The following is a 16,487-nucleotide window of genomic DNA, read 5'->3' as shown; positions in this document are numbered from 1 at the left end:
ATGTTATTTTGTGAATTTGTTATAATACAAGGTGTTTGTGTGGCTTATTGTATAAATTTTTTTTCCACATACCGTACATTTTTGTAGCTCCAGATTTCGCTCTCTTCCTGAAACGCACAGATCTGAAAAGCTCTGTGTCCCTGATTGGCCAGCTAATCTGTACATTGTGATTGGCCCGAATACCTCTGACATCAGCCGGAAATGTGACGCTCCTTACCATGTTTATTAGATTCGGTCACAATGCAATGCTTACAGGAGTTAACTTACAGGCTGTGAGTCCAAAGCGGGAGGAATTAAGATAATGTCGGTTTTACTACATCACCAAACTGTTGCCTACAATCCGTGTGTTCGTTGTAGTCCAAAAAAAAAAAAAAAAGATTTACGTTGGAAATGATAACTCACATCATCGTTTACTTTGGGGCTTGCATCTTTTGCATATCGTTAACATGTACTAATACAGGGGTTCTCAACCTTTTGCAACTTACGGCCCACCAATGACTGTTTAAAACAGTGGTCACCAATCCTGGTCCTGGAGGGCCGGTGTCTCTGCAGAGTTTAGCTCCAACCCTAATCAAACACACCTGAAGCACCTTAATTAGCTAAACTCTGCAGAGACACCGGCCCTCCAGGACCAGGATTGGTGACCACTGGAACCCCTTTCTAAACATGATACTATGAACACAGATTAACAGAAAAACAATGCATTGAGATGTGACATGTGTTTTGTGTCACTAAAGGTACACCTGGTGGTACCCCTGTAGATGAACGAGGAATGTCATTGCTTCCAATAGAAAAACCAAACCACACTGGTGTAAAAAACTTAGAACAGTTGCTAAGATTAAACCATACAATTGAGCATTGCAAAAATGTAACGTATAGAGGAGAGTTCTAAGTTAAGCCAATGTCAGCTGACTCCCTAGGGATCGAAAAAACTCCACATTTTATTGGGAAAAGAAAAGTCATTTGTAGAAAAAAACCTTGAGAGAGATACAACAGCAATTGCAAGTCTCCATCATCATTCAATATGTTTGTTGTAGATTTATATTAAAATTAGAATATGCAGTTTGGTTGTAGCATTGCTCGATAAACCGGTTAAATGACTGATAAATATATATATATATTATATATATATATATAAAATCAGAGATGGATAGAGTACCCAAAATCTGAACTCAAGTAAAATAACTTATACAAAAATTTACTCAAAATTTGAGTAGTTTTTTCATTGAACACTTTTTTTACTCTCTCTCAAATAGTTAGGTACTAGTTACTTCGGATCTGAAAGAGAAGCAGCTTAAAAACACTTGAATTTCGCACTACTTGAAGGGCTTTTTTGTTCTGCTTTTATACGTAAAACCTGGGTTAGAGGATAGCAGCCTATCTCAGTCCTGCAATGGGTACATTAATATCACTTATTTTGTCATTTGGGGGGAAAAAAATCTCAAAACACACACTGATGTTTTTCTGACAGTTAACGGTGTCTTTATTTTCACATCACAAACTTGTCAGAATCTGCCTTTAAACAAGCTAACAGTAAACAAAAAAAGTTTGTCATCATGTTTTCATGAATAGGTTATTTACTGCCCTTACTGAACATAAACATTATTGATAAAAATGCTCATTTTAGAAATTTATATGGAACTTATCAGTTTTTGCAAATCAACTCTACATTTAATATAAATGTAACAGTTAGCCTAATTGGTTGAGTTACAATTGTTTCAAATGGGGTTAGATTTAAACTGTGCAATATTAAGAGAGTTAAATGATGAGACAAACAAGCGCTATCAATAGACCCCTTCAAGGTTTGTAAACATTGAATGACTATCGGGTGTGTGCAGCATGGGGTCAAACTGTTCATATCATAGACTTTCTAGTTTATTCTAACAGGGCTGAAAAATGATGACTTACCTGAAATAAAGTGAACACCACAAGCGTATTTGAATTTTGCATTGTCCCAGTCTGCACGTTTAATTGCTTGCAGCCACATATGTTGTATTTTTTGTTTTTGAGATTCTGCAGGAATCCCGAAAAACTTAACGGCAGACCTGGTGCGATTTTCAAAGCCCACAACGCAAGTTTTTGACGATACCGAATAATACGCAACTCTATCTGCTGTAATGACTTTTCTGACCCTGACATGTGCAGTGGGAACCGCCTGTGACGTGAACTGTGAAGGGGTCTATTAAATGTGTATATTTACAATCATCACATTGAACTTAAAACCACACACACTAAAACTGCAAAACATCCCTCTTAAAGTCCAAGCAGGTTAAAATTTTAAATACGCAAAGTTGCCTGTGTGTATATACAAATTAAGAAAGTGATATCCAAAGTCCATAAAATGTAACTGGAAAGATAATGAGCTTGATATAGTCGTAGGTCCTACGGCGTAGCCGCGACGGCGTAGGTTCGTCCAAATACACAAACTCCTCAGACAAGCAACCATTTGCTTTAGCATAAGCTAACAATGTGATCTGGCTGCTTTCTTTTAAGGTGGCTCTATACATAGATATGTATAAAGGCAAGATGTCTCGCCCGCGCTGCTGGCCAATTGAGTGGAATCTTCGCATTTGGCGGCCATCTTACCACAGGGCGCTCGCTCACTCGTAGCATTGAGTTTTAATGGTGCAGGTACTTTTAGATGACCATAACTTGCTTAATTTTCTACCGATTTTCAAACGGTTTGATTTGTTATAAACGTCAAAGATGTACGTCAAAGAAACTACATACTTATACTAAAAAAATAAATAATGAAACATGTTAAAGCATCCATAAGTATAGCCACGTTAATAACATTTGTAAGAAACCAAACCGTTTGAAAATTGGTAGAAATTGAGCAAGTTATGGTCATTTAAAAGTACCTGCACCATTAAACTAAATGCTACAAGTGAGCGAGCTCCCCGTGGTAAGATGGCTGCCAGGTGATGACGTTAGAGACTCCGCCGTAACACATCTAGCCTTTAATACATATCTATGGCTCTTTCTATTTGCAGACCATGCATAATAAAAGACATACACACATAAAATAGCAAAAGGAATAAAATGGCTAAGAAAACATGTAAAACCTACAACGCAAATATACATAAAATCACAATATACTGTACACGATGAGCAGTAATACATGTTTCTTGAGTGACAGTGTCACAATAATATATAACAAATGTTTCTTTAAATATAAACTTTATTCTTTTATTTGTATAAGTGTAAACGTTCTTTAGGAAGGAATAAAATAAAACACAATCCCGTTTTTGTATGTATTTTCTACACTTTAGTGAGGTGACCGGATTTGTGTATAAATGCAAGACCTCATGCTGTTTAGTTTTAGTTTTGTGAGGAAAGGATATGTAAATGTGCAGATGTGCACGTTTGTTGTTTGCATTAAGGTTAACAGGATTTGTCAATGCTTGCACAAGAGCGCATATGACAAAAAAACACTCAAACAGTGTGTGAAATAGTATTAAAATAAGGTGAAAGTGCCTATTACCATTTGAAATTACCATTGAGTGTGTTCAAATTCTGACTGTGACACTTACCGCTACATGTTGTTTCAGGTTGAAGCTTGAATTCTTGTATGCTGGGATGTCAGTTAGTCTTGGTGCACACAGCATGCATCCATTTGAAACTGTTCTTTTTGACCTATTGGAGTGAAAACATAGAACAAACATACGCCTTCTCCATTTCGGCCAGCTACATTTATCTAACGTTACGCGCGCTAAAGGGTGATGCTTAGCCACCTCTCGCAACGCAGCCTCTCTAATGTCTCGCGAGACTTTCGAAGTAGCCATATAAACTTTTTTAAAATATATATATATATTCATTAATTATTACCATTTAACAGTAACGGAGTAACGCCACCGAATGTAGCTTAGTAAAAGTACAGATTTTTTTTTTTACTACAAATGCACTTGAGTTAAAGTAAAAGTACCCACCCTGAAATAATAGCGCTTTTCCATTGCATATTAATTTAACTTACCCCACGGTTTGGGTCGGGTCAGCTTACTTTTAGGGTATTCCACTGGATACAGTACGTTGTACCCGATATTTGTTTAGTACCACCTCAGTTGGTTCTTCTTCTTGTACTGTTTATTGGCGGTTGACAAGCCAACTTATGGTGTATTACCGCCACCAACTGGACTGGAGTATGGAGCATTATATAGAGAGGAGGACATTTATTAGAGAAAAAAAGAAAGAAAAAAAAAGAAAAAACAACCTTTTTAAATACACTTATTTAACTTAAACATTAAACCTTTGTCAATTGTTATATTCTACAGTCTAATCTTGTGCTTTTAAGGTACCTAATTAATTCCGTTTGCACTATGGATTTTCCTGTACAGTTGAGTAAATCTGAAAGGATTACATTGTTGTTTCCAAAGTTTCTCATTTTATTTAATAATTCTTCTCTCTCTCTATTATATTTCCCACTGCTGCTTCTTCTTCTATTGTCTTTTTAATGGCGGATGGCAAACCAACTTTTGGTGCATTTACCGCCACCAACTGGACTGGAGTGCGAAGCACTAGTAGGCAGACTCGTTGTATTTTACAATATATGTACCTTTTACATTTTTTACAACTTTAAGAGACTTCATTATAAGAGTAATTTCTATTAAGAAAACCATGTTTAAAGGAGGTGATAAAAAATTTTATGAATAAAGAATTTCCATACAAGATGAAGAAATTTATCCAATTGTATTATAATACATTTGGTGAGTAAAGCAATGAAAAACAACATAATTTGTACTTTATGTGAAGAGCGACTATTTATGCTGCATTTTTTTCCGAATTCCCCCCTCCATTTGTGGTTTAAGTGCACTCAAAAGTGCATACACATGGAGACGCGTTTCAAAAAGCAGGCATACGTAAAATATTACAACAGCATTTCCAGTACCTAAACAAGCAAAATTGCAGTATAATTCCTTTCGAAATATTTTATACAGAGTTATTTAATTCATGAAAATTGGGGGAATTTGGCATTAATTAAGTTCAGGCGTAGCTTTCACTCCGCAAGTTCATCGTAAGGTAAAATTTGGATTTTATAATGTTAGGTTGTATCCTCCGCTTCTCGTTGGATCCTAATCATACTGTCGGCGCTTATTTCTGCCTATACATTATTCCTTACATAAAGCATTGTTTCAATCCATCATTGATTTTTGGTAGAAATGTTGTTGTTTTTTAAACCTGTCCTACTTGTTCACTGTTTGTATGCAGAACCTATATGCAGAAGACATATTGTGAGAGAAATTTTCCAGCTAAAAGTTGCAGTAAATAAAAGTGTGCGACTGGGAGCAGAAGGTTGTGCAGGGTGTCCAGCTCCATTTTTCATTAGAGTAACTTGATTAAATGCATTTTAATTACCTCTATCTCAGCAGTGCGGTCGAGGGATGTCACATGGCTCCTTCTTTTAATGTCTGCCATCTGTCTAGAAGCCCTGAGAATATACAGAGAGAAATAAACCCAAAATGTGTCTCCCTCATCTCGTCCTCACATGGCCACGGATGGCCCTCGGCTGCTCCAAAGTGTCATCATAGGATTTCCTCTAGTCTCACAACCGTTTTTCTAGTATTGGGTTTTCGCACCAGAATTCGATCAAAACCTCATGACCCCCAGATGATGCCGTTAATACTTTGACATAGATGGAAATTTCCAGACCCTTTCTACGCTGTGGGATCCGGCGTACCCTTTTGTTCTTAGTTAATGGTAAAACTGGATCCCTTCGAGATAATTTTTGACTGCAGTCCGGGTCATGTCAATGCAAATGAGCTGATTAAATGAATAAAGTGGTGAGATTTGGTCTCGGTGCCCCTTGACCCCTTACGGTGGCGGTACGTGGAGATTTGCAGACAGATATGTATAATGCAGGAGTCTGGCATCAATTATGCACCATTCATTCATGGCACAGCAATACCTAATTGATTTGATTCTGTTTGCTTCATGTATAATTGAACAGGCACAGATCCTGTGTGTGGCTTTCTGGAAGTTCATGATGATTGGGCCATGTGTGATGGAGCTGCATCAGATCTTTTTGTCCATCATGACTGATTTGTATCTGTCAGACTGCCTGGTTTGATGATTTCTGGTCACTTTCAAATATCCACATTCAGATTAGGATTTGATCATTGTAAACTTTGGCCTGAAAAGTATAATTTTTGAACACCATGTAGCCATTAGCATACTGTACATCTCTGAAGTAAATATAAATTTCATTGCAGATGCCACATGATTTGATATTTTATTTTATCATGCAAACTGCATAAATTATTTGAATTAACTTCACTTTGTTGAGCTTTCTCATTTATTGTCACTTAACCAAATGCTTTTGAGGTCAATTTACTGGCTGTATAAAGTGAGTTCCTAACACATTTATTCAAATGTCCTAATCACATTAACTATTTAGTTATCTGATCCATATATTTAATAACTGCATTTAATTTGATACATTTAATAATGCATGCACTCGTAAGTATAGATTAGATGTCCAAATAGATTTTTTTGGTTTTCGGGACCACTGTGTTTTGTAATATTTGTTGTGGCTTTATATGAGCAAGTCAAATAGACGGTAACATGCAATTATTAGGGATCGAGAATGCAATATTGATACATCGCAGACCAGATTTGAACCTTAAAGGGGACATATCATAAAAATCTGACTTTTTCCATGTTTAAGTGCTATAAATGGGCCCCCAGTGCTTTTATCAACCTAGAAAATGTGCAAGCATTTAAAAAATAGGTCATTGAAATATGGCTCCCCTTATGATGTCAGAAGGGGATCTTATTATAATAACAACCGCCCCTTAGGGAACATACTATTCAAACCACCCCCGATCATGTTTGACCCCGAAAGCCTGGTTCGATTGACTAATGTGATCGCTCTGTACTGTGCCCGGGTGCGGTTTGCAGAGGTGGGCGCATGGTTCACCTGTTCCCAGGCGCAGAATGCGCAGTGTGATCGGAAATCGTGCCAGAGCGTGTTTCAATATGAGAGAAGCCAATTGCGCAACCACTCACCTTCATCTGGCTTCATAAAAACCTTCTGATGCGTGCAGCAGGGTTATGTGAATGTCTGAGCTGCACACGCGACAGATCAAGTAAGCGATATGAGAGGGCTGTGTGTCGTCATGCACCAAATGAAAACACAGACTTAACATTATGATGGTCTCCAGTGTTAAGAGAGTGCTTTACTTCCTGTTCTCTTCCAAAAAAATCACATCCTAATAATGAAAATGCACCCAGACTCGGTTCACATTCACGTGCGTGCTTCTGGGGGAGTGGAGAGGGGGGACAATCGCGCTTGGGGCTTGTAGAGCCAATGTAAGTGCATCCTTAATCTGCAATATTCAACCACGGCATTACATTAAGTGCAGAGATCAGCTCATTTGCACCCAAAAACTGCACAACTACAAAGTGGCAATTTTAACATGCTTTAATAAATGATCTATCTATATTGTATTTTGAGCTAGAGCTAGAACTCCAGATACCTACTCTGGGGAGAGCAAATATTTATTTAACATATTAAAAAGTTTTAGCTACAGTATCTGCACAAGTAATGCATTACCCTGACTCAACCCAGTATATAATAGAAACACGTATTCCTCAGGCGCGTGCCAAAACAGTTTAAGACACTCTTTAGTGTCTCTCTTGCCCCGACCCAGCCATGCAGCTTTGATTGGCGGCTCACACCTTCAGCCAAACTTCTTCCTCAGCGTTCCCCCAAGTCGTCCATATCTCAGCCATATTTATCCTTGATTTCAGCTGATGGGGGCTTCCATGACCTTTAAAGCTTAAAGTCTTGCTCTGCTTTTTTAGTCTGTTCTCTCTAGGTGGTAGATGGGGCACATCGAGGAGCGTAAAAGAGGACTGTTTATTATTGATGGGGCGTACGCACCCCTGAAGGTCCAACTTTGTCACTGAGTTCTTGCGGGTCAGGAGCTCTAGTCTGGATTAGAACGGCCACTGTGACAGAGTGGCTCGGGCCAGCGGACTCCTTCTCTGCACTGAGGTCAAAGGTCAGCCTTATGGAGCGGCATGACTCAACTATGATGGAATATCAAGTGCTTTCTTAAATATACATGAAGGCCCACACTTGGGGCTTATTTAAGCCTTTTAGTTTGAGAGAGAGAGAGAGAAAGCAGTTTTTGGGGGGGATGTAAAAGGCAAATGCAGGGAACTTTGTTGGAAATGAATTTTCCTATGCTTTTTTTATGAAGTATTGTGGTTTGATACTTGTTTTGGTAAGCATTGCTGTTACTTTAGCCCATACTTGGTAAAGGCATGCAATTAAAAATCAAAAAGTAAATATGACCTTGCATGATCATTAAACCACAACGGGCGTCTGACATCAGGTCACATACTATATGCATTTCACCAGATTCAGACAGAAGAATATATTCAAATCATTCTTAAATGGCACATATTATGCACATTTTTACAAGAGGTTATTTAAGTCTCAGGTGTGCCGAGAATGTGAAGTTTAAGCTGAAAATACAGCAAAGATCATTTGTTATAGCATGTCCAAATTGCCCCTATTTGGGTGGGGCCAAAAACATGTGGTGTGTGTACCTTTTAATGCTCCTCACTCTTTTAGTTAAAATAGATCTGATTCCTGTGAATATAGTCTCAGACAATAGTATCTCAATAGTGAGATTTGGTGGACAGCATACAACTCGCTGAGTGCAGAAACTAGGATAATGCAGGACTGTCCGTCAATGGCAGTGGGCAGGGTTTTATCAGTGTGACATCACATTAACAAGAGAATCGGCATGTCTAGTAAGACTGCTTGGGTTTAATGATGTTTAAAAAGGAGTGGGTTGTGTTCACACAAATGATTTTGCATAATAGGTGCCCTTTAAATCCTCAGATCATCCTAGCAAATGGATAACAAAGCATCTGTTAACCACCCACACCAACCTATTGAATAGGCAAACACCACTTAAATACTTTTAATTAAAATCCACTTGAATTCATTTGTTTCTGCTTTTCTGTGCCCGAGTTGTTAACTACAAACTAACAGCATGACTAACAGTTTATCAGCCCACATTTAATAACCCATACAATAATAAACTATACAAGAATATTAATATTCTGAAATAAATAGCCGTTTCTTCCTACCTGACAAATCATTTGTCTTTTTGCAAACAAGTTTCCTAAAGCAAAGGCTGGTTTTGAGAAATCCTGCTAGAGTTTTAATCCAATTTTCCTCAATAAAAGTTTTTGAAAACATATAAATGCACTTTAGTGTCCCTAAAGCTCAATGGTAGAGCATTGCAATAGCGATAGCAATAGTTGCGATAGCAACACAAAAGGTTGTAGGTTCGATCCTAGGGAAAACACATAAATTACCTTAGTATACGTCGCTTTGGATAAAAGCGTCTACCAAATGCATAAATGTAAAATTAATCAGATACTCATTTAAAGTTAACATGAAACTGAATCTGACAAGAATTCGTACATATTTTACTAGTAGGCTAATTCGTATAAATTCATACAAAGTTAATCGTACAAAAATGTTTGATTCTCATGAGAAAACAACAACAAAACCGAACCCCTAACACTGCCCATAACCGCAACATCACAGTGGGGTCAAGGCAAATCGTACAAAAACTTACGAATGTGGTCGTATGAATTCATACGAATTAGCCAACTCGTAAAATATGTGTGAATTCATATGAGAATAATGAGTGTTTCACAAAAAAATCAAGCCTGAGATTTACAATATAGAGGTTTAGAGATTAAGCAATATTGTTTTTAATTCAGATCAAACGGTGAATAAGGCTAAGAACATACTTGGACAAAAAAATCGGTTCAATCTGATTTTGACTTGAAATGTACTGTATTGTGGTTCTTGCTGTCTTTCAAAAGCTCATTATGTGTGCTGTTGTGATGCCAATCCCAGCATTAGGCCATATGGATGGCAGCGCCATTGGCAAAGGTACAAATACTACCAGCTCCATCTTTCCTGCAGTGTTCCTCTAGATCTCCTTTAATCCCACTAAATACAAAGAGCTTCCATCCTAAATCATGTCAACACACATTTGCGTTTTCTTCCAGTTCCTAAGTCAATGGATATGTGCTCCAGATACGAGAGAGAGAGAGAGAGAGAGAGAGAGAGAGAGAGAGAGAGAGAGAGAAGAGAGAGAGAGAGAGAGAGAGAGAGAGAGAGAGAGAGAGAGAGAGAGAGAGAGAGAGAGAGAGAGAGAGAGAGAGAGAGAGAGAGAGAGAGAGAGAGAGAGAGAGAGAGAATAGTAGATCTGATAGTCATGGTGAAATGGATTACAGGGTCTCGAGGGACTTGAAGACATGGGAAATATAAAGGTCCACAATCTTTGGTTTTCCTCTTGCCAGGGGACATTAAAGAATCAAACGTTTTTTTTATCCAGTCAGAAAGGCTGTATATTTTTATAAAGTGTATGGTTTTTATTTCCTATTGTGAAACATCATGTATTATTTGTTGAGCACAGAAACTTCCCACCCTCTTGCATTGCATTCTTTTTTGTGTCCTGGTGCCAATCATCTAAATATTTTATTGAAGTATTTCATTATTCTTTGTTACTTTAGTTAAATCCCATGGTAAGGGTCTTTTGTGCTGTTTGCTTATTCACTAAGTATGTATTCTTTGATATGGCCTTGCCTCGACAGCAAAGATGAGATTTTATATGAGATTCTGAGTCACGGTGGAGTTGTAGGGCAAAAGCGATTTTTTTAAAACTAGAAATAAGAACTAATATGTCACCACCATGAAAATAATTAAAGGGGACATTTCACAAGACTTTTTTAAGATGTAAAATAAATCTTTGGTGTCCCCAGAGTAGGTATGTAAAGTTCTAGCTAAATATGCCACATAGATAATTTATTATAGCATGTTAAAATTGCCACTATAGGTGTGAGCAAAAATGTGCCATTTTGGGTGTGTCCTTCAAGATGCAAATGAGCTGATCTCTGCACTAAATTGCAGTGCCGTGGTTGGATAGTGCAGATTAAGGGGCAGTATTATCCCCTTCTGACATCACAAGAGGAGCCAAATTTAATGACCTATTTTTTCACATGTTTGCAGAGAATGGTTTACCAAAACTAAGTTATTGGGTTGATCTTTTTCACGTTTTCTACGTTGATACAAGCACCAAAGACCCATCTATAGCACTTAAACGTGAAAAAGTCAGATTTTCATGATATGTCCCCTTTAAATCTCTTTTAAAGTCCTTTTAAGGAAGTTTTGTCACTTTGCCGCCAAATTTGCAATGCCTCCAGGTTAGTGGCAGAGCCAGGCGGGTGTCCAGGACCCCCCTAACATCTGACTGGCAACCCCGGGTGTCACCCGGAATTTAATGCGCTACTTTCACTTCCTGTTAATCGCTGTGATTATTTCGACGTGCGGCAGAGCAGCAAATTGTTAAAAACAAATATTAAGAGAAGCGCGCGTGCACACACAGCCAGAACTGAAACAAGTTTTTGTTCGCGCGTTTTTTGGCTTAAACGGACAAATGCTCATATGTCGAAATAGCCGTCTTCATGAGTAAACAATTGGTTACTGTATGTCAGGGGTATTCAACTACTCTTCTTCGGTGGACCGATTTTAAAATTGTAAATATGACAAGGGCCAAACATTTACCTACCCCTATTTTTACCGTTTATATATTTTTACTTTTACCATATAAAATTTTTTGTATTGTTTTTTGTTACTTTTGTCATAGTATATTAAAAAAAACATGTATTTTCAAAAAAGATGCACACTTCTTGTATCCAGTATGTTGCATTTTAATTATTAAAAACTAAATGTTTTTTTATATTTAAAAACAATTGCATTTTAACATGTAAGAGCCAAATGTTAATAGTTATGAACATTAACATTGCACAAAAAAGTACAAGTAAAGATCAACACATGTAGAGCTCTTAAACATATTTCGTTTTAACAGTTTATCTTTCATTAATTGTCTTCTCCTAATGACTAAAATTGGACTACATGTTTTCATTTTTAATATTTTATAGATGTGTAGGCTAAACAGCCATTCCATTGTACATTACATATAACTGTCGGAAGTCCGCCCCCTAGTGGCAGTCGTAATGAAATTTCAGTTTAATCGTAAATCTGTCAGGGGAGAGAAGCTCAATCCAGCGCAAGAATTTTTAATCTACGAATATATTTATAGTTTATCCAGTTAAACCAGTGATCAATCGTTATTATAGTATTCAAGTCTTACGGATAAAGTGAAACAAAAATTATTAATAATTTTTACATTGCACACAGTTTTCATAGACCCTATTACAGCTCACGTGATCAAATAGCCTGCGCGCGCATTTGGGCAACAGAAGTGGTGTTATTCCCCATTGGTTCTAACGTGGTAGCAACTCAGAAAGTTTATTAAAACGGTTTCTCAACATCAAAATGTCCCGTTGTTGCGTTTGGTTGCACTAATATAATATACTAATATACGTATATATGTATCTGGCAACTTTATTTTTGGCCATCTGCTAACGTCTTTTATCCACTCCACTATAGTACACGGATCTGGTAGCTGTGTTGAAAATGTTGATAAAGTCAATTTTTTTAAAATAACTTACTGTTTGTGTTGCTTCACTGTTGATTCTTACGATACTTCCGTTGCCTAAATGCGCGCGCATACGCTGCCACATCATCATTGTGTACAAACAGTAAAAGGGTCTATTAGAACACACTGAAATACATCACTTCCGGTCGGCGTGTCACATGTGGTTTACTCGCAAAAGTTTTTTATGCATCCAAAGATCGAATAATTACGCACCCGCAGATGGTTGGCACCCCACGCAGCCCCTTTCTGACTCCCTTTCCGTGTTTTTGGCCGTCATTTGTCTTATACAGTGGAAAGGTAAAAGTAACCACAATGAATTTAAACCTGACCGTTTCAATCGGAAGGCTGCAACCTCCGGAGGTCACATTTTCAGACTGCATACGTTATATTAAGTCTTATTTCAGAATTTTAACATTTATAAAGTTGACTATTCTTAGTTAATCGTAAATAGTTGTAATATGCTTATGATTTGTGAATGTAATGCTCAGTTAACTTGATGACGTATATGCAGGCTGCATATGCGACCTCTGGAGGCTGCAGGCTTCCGATTGAAAAACGGCCAAAGATAACCGGCGCGCTGGATAGAAATGATTGGAGGGCCGCAGTTGACTAGCCCTGTAAGACGAATAAACATTTTGCATTTGGTATTCTAATAAGCATAACCTGAATTTTCACCAAAAAATGAAAATTCTGTCATGCTGTACTAAACCTGTATGAGTTTATTTATTTTGATAAACACAAAAGAAGATATTTTGATAAATGATGGTTACCATTGAATTCCGTAGTAGGAAAAACAAATATGGAATTCTGGGTACCACAATAATTTTTGTATTCCTACTATGGAAGTCTGTGGTTACAATCAGCTGTGCACTTACCGTTATTTAAAACAATATCTTCTTTTGTGTTTATCTGAATTTTTTTATACAGGTTTGTAACAACATGAGGATAAGAAAACTGATGACAGCATTTTCATTTTTGGGTTAACTTTCCTTTTAAATAACTATAGAGAAATTCACTTACTGCTCCTGATTGACTAACTTCTGTAACTTCGTATCAAATTATTAATCCATATTTACTTTTTAATAAATTACTTTTTTTGCAATGTTTATGGACAGTAGCATGAAATATATAAAATACTGTATATTAAAGGTGGAGTGCATGATTTTTCAGAATCACTTTGGAAAAGGGAGTCGGGCAGAGTACCAAAACACATTTGTAGGCAACCAGCAAGGGGCGTGTCTACTAACCGACATCGTTGCCTGGGTTGCATATGTGTGGGGCGGTTCTATTAAAAGAAGGTCCAGATTCTAGGCTTATTCGACTTCATGCGGTGCCTTAAGAACCGACAGATGGATGAGGTCAAAGTACCGCGAGAACCAGACGAAATTAGACTTCGTATGATTTCTCTAATCGTTCTTGCGGTACTTTGACGTCATCCGGCTGTTGGTTCTGGACCTACTTTTGATAGACCCGACCCAGACATACGCAACCCAGTACTTGGCCGATTGTTTGTTTGGGTCATTTCAAATAGGTGTGGGTGATAAACCGGTATAAATTTGTCAACCATTAGAGATTTTGGACTATCTTCTATCTAAGTTACGTCAGGTTGCTGTGCGTGTGGCCTCAAAAACGTAATGTTTGAACACGTATTTAAGCAGCACAGTTTTAAAACAATGGGTCTCATTCACTAAGCATGCGTATGCACAAATTTGTTTGTGATATATGCGTTTGGATGTTTTAACTAACTGAATCAACAAAAACTTTCACACTAAAATGTATTTTAAATGTATGCAAAAACTTAAAAACAACTTAGACCAGATGTTTGCATTAACAAGGAAAAAGAACCCTATAATATATATCTGTTATATATTTTATTTTATTTTCTTGTTCATGATTATTGCAAATGTGTGGTCTAAGTTGTTCTTACATTTTTGCATACATTTAAAATAAATTTCAGTGTGAAAGTTTTTGTTGATTCATGATTTGTTAGTTAAAACATCCAAACGCATATTTCACAAACAAATTTGAGCGCACGCTTGCTTAGTGAATGTGACCCATTGATTTTAACCCATTAAAACACAAACAACAGTGCTATAGGTATTAAATACACTAAATATATACTAAATAATACTTAAATATTTATTACTTTTTACATTATTATCTTTTTTGTGAAGATAATAATGCACCCTGCTTTTAAACGAGGTATTATGATAAAACAGAAGTCAGCCATTTCAGAACATTTGAAATGTCATTTCCATCATCATTCCCAACAGAAAGAATAATTATTTGAAGTGTGATGGAAAATCATGATTGCTTAAAGGGGACATTTTATGTGCTATAATTGGGCCCCCAGTGCTTCTAATCAACCTAGAAAATGTGAAAATGTAGAACCCAGTAACTTATTTTTGGTAAACCATTCTCTGCAAGCATGTGAAAAAAATAGGTAATTGAAATTTGGCATATCATATCAAAATCTTATTATAATAATGCCGTTGCTTAATCTGCACGATGGCACTGCCATTTGAGAGAGAGAGAGAGAAAGAAAGTGAGGATCGATTCAATTTTGATTCTCTGTTCGATTCCGATTCTCAGAGCGATTTGTATACTCTATTCTCGATTAAACTCAATGAATATAGATTAAATACAAATACTTTATTTATAAAAAAAAAAAACAGTGAACATAAGTTTACAAGTGGGTAATTAATAAAAAGAAATTAAGAGCCACCAACCTGTATATTACACTTTTTTTATTTTAGGTACACTTGGGTACATTAACAGAACCCATCTCTAATTTTTTAACGCATACAATTATGTTAAATAAATAAATGCATTCCTTGATCAAACAGGATCAGGTTATTAAGGTTGTTAAAAAAATTCCATTTGTGGCCTTTGTGTTTACAAAAACGATTAATTGAAAAATCTTTTTTTTTATGCCCAGCCCTACCGCCAAAGCACATTCTATTAATTGCAATATTTATTTATTACATATTTTTATATTAGCTTGGCTTGGTTTATGTATGTTATCATTTTAAACAATACTAAAACATATTAACAAGTAAAATAAAATAAAATCAAGTAAAACAAAAAGGTTTTAAGTAGACTGTATCAAAAAGTAGCCATGTTTTATCCATTGTGGTAGCCCTTGCTTACAAAAAGGTTGGAGACCCCTGGTCTTGTGAAATGCCCCCTTTAAGGAAATAAAATCAATTGAATAGACTGTTGTTCTACTAAGTAATATAGTTAATTATTAACTCAACTGTAGGCGTTTTCCAGTTACCAAACAATGAGGCATTATTATATGTGTGCTTTTATCTGCATTGTATAACTTCTTTGTGACTCATCTAATAACAATTTCTATTTTTTTTTAAGCCAAGGCTTTTAATGTCTCAGTACAGTGCATCCTCATAGACTGAATGATAGCAGACTGCTGTATTGTCATATTTGTGCATTATCCCATACAGCTGGTGCCATTGTCATGCCACAGTGAGCAATGACAGGAAGTTTCAACCCCAGTAAATGCCACTTTACTTTATCACGTCGAGACCGCATAACCGCAGGCAATAAATGCAGCGGAGCCTGGCTAATTACATCCCTGTGCATGTATTCATTACTTATTTCGATAATGGAAAAATAGACTCATTATATTGATAATATATTAATTGAAACGTAATGCAAATATGATCTGACCAAATTAGGTCGAGATGCAGCGTTGTGTCGAGTAAATACGGTTTGCTCTTAGCTCTTTTTGAGGGAACGTGGGCAGTTTGTGTGTTGTGTTGATGGTGATGTGATGGGACCTCTCTCTCCATTAGAGGACACGCAGAAACCTCCTGTCAGAGACTTAATAAGTAGAGATGTTTTGAAGTATAGATTAGCTTGTTTTATTTTTAAAGGGTTGTGTCAGGCAGAAAAAGACAGACAGTTTTTCTCTCTTGCCTAAAGCAAATGTTA

General features: G+C 36.7%; 1 protein-coding gene across 2 annotated transcripts in view; it reads left to right on the top strand.

Moving 5' to 3' along the window:
• LOC135719187 (bis(5'-adenosyl)-triphosphatase) overlaps nt 1-16,487 on the top strand; it is a 475,352-nt gene that overhangs the window by 72,923 nt on the left and 385,942 nt on the right. The window lies entirely within an intron of this gene.

Source organism: Paramisgurnus dabryanus, chromosome 14 (genome assembly GCF_030506205.2).
Source record: "Paramisgurnus dabryanus chromosome 14, PD_genome_1.1, whole genome shotgun sequence".
NCBI lineage: Eukaryota > Metazoa > Chordata > Actinopteri > Cypriniformes > Cobitidae > Paramisgurnus > Paramisgurnus dabryanus.
Note: the sequence above shows the minus strand (reverse complement) of the source record. Positions and strands in the feature narration are given on the sequence as shown.